Raw genomic sequence first — 1,252 nt, 5'->3', positions numbered from 1 at the left:
GGTTTCCAGGCTTTGGCGTCAGCTGGGCGGCGGAAAAGACGGTGGTTGGTCGGCCGGGAAGGGGCGTTGGGGGGATTAGGTGCCGGTTGCCGGGTCGGTGGGCGGCCCCGTCACTGGCAGGCAGCGCCCGGAAGGCTCTGCGCCCCACGTGTGTGCAGGTTGCGGGAACCGTTGGGGGTTGAGGCGTCGAGGCCGCGGAGGCGGAGGGGCCCGTGCGGACGTGGTTCCCCACCCGGTCTGCTGTGTCCGCTCGCTCCCCCCTTTCCAGGTACCTAGTGCTTCCCGGCGCGGAGGTTTAAAGACCCCTGGGGGTCGCCCCTCCGCCTCGGGTCCGGGGGCGGTCGGGCCCGTGGGGAGTGTAGGGGGGGAAGGTCCCCGCGTCCTTTTTCCCCCGCTTTCTCTCCCCTACCCCCGGGCGCCTGTGGGGTGTCGGAGCACGCCCCTTGGGGGGGCCGTTGCCCCGGACCGCCCCATGGTCATACCTTCCGGACCGGCAGAGTCTGGTCTCGTTTGTCTCGCGCTTTGGACAGCCGCCGGAGGCGCCTCCACCCCACCGCCAGCGGGACGTGGTGGGGGGAGAAGAGAGGAGGTTGCCGTGCCAGGGAGCGAAAACCCAAAAAAAACGAAATGTGACGACTCTTAGCTGTGGATCACTCGGCTCGTGCGTCGATGAAGAATGCAGCTAGCTGCGAGAATTAATGTGAATTGCAGGACACATTGATCATCGACATTTCAAACGCACTTGCGGCCCCGGGGTGTGCGCACGGCTGGGGGTTTCCTCCCAGGGCCCGTTCCCGGGCCCTCCGTCCCCCTAAGTGTAGACGACGTTGTCTGTGCCCCCCGCGAGAGACGGGAGAGGCCCCGAGGCCACGGTTTTCCCTCTCGGGAGCTTCCTCGAGCCGCACGCGGCCAACGGGAAAAAGGGTTGGGGTCGCGGGGCCCGTCGTGGCGACAGGGTCCCCTTCCCCGCCCCGGCCCTGCTGGGGTTGTGGCTTGCGCTGAGGCCGAGTCATGTGCGGGGTCGCGCCCGGGGGACGCGTGCCCCAGCAGTGGCCCGCAGGACGCCGTGGTGTCCTCTGCCGCCGCGCGCTCCTTCCCCCTGGCTGTGGCCGCGCCGCGTCTCGCGCCTCCGTGCCCGCGGGCGGGTGTGTGTGTGTGTGTGTGTGTGTGTGTGGTGGGTTCGTGTGCCGTGTGGGGCGGTGGCGGCGGCGTCGTCGTCGTCATCGTCGTGGCCCCCGCGTCCACCCCCCCC

General features: G+C 69.6%; 1 pseudogene; it reads left to right on the top strand.

The window, feature by feature from the left end:
* Window positions 1-634: 634 nt before the first annotated feature.
* LOC111824432 lies at window positions 635-790 on the top strand (annotated as a pseudogene).
* The last annotated feature ends 462 nt before the right edge of the window (window positions 791-1,252 follow it).

Source organism: Myotis lucifugus, unplaced genomic scaffold (genome assembly GCF_000147115.1).
Source record: "Myotis lucifugus unplaced genomic scaffold, Myoluc2.0 scaffold_1495, whole genome shotgun sequence".
In the NCBI taxonomy this organism is placed as follows: domain Eukaryota; kingdom Metazoa; phylum Chordata; class Mammalia; order Chiroptera; family Vespertilionidae; genus Myotis; species Myotis lucifugus.
Note: the sequence above shows the minus strand (reverse complement) of the source record. Positions and strands in the feature narration are given on the sequence as shown.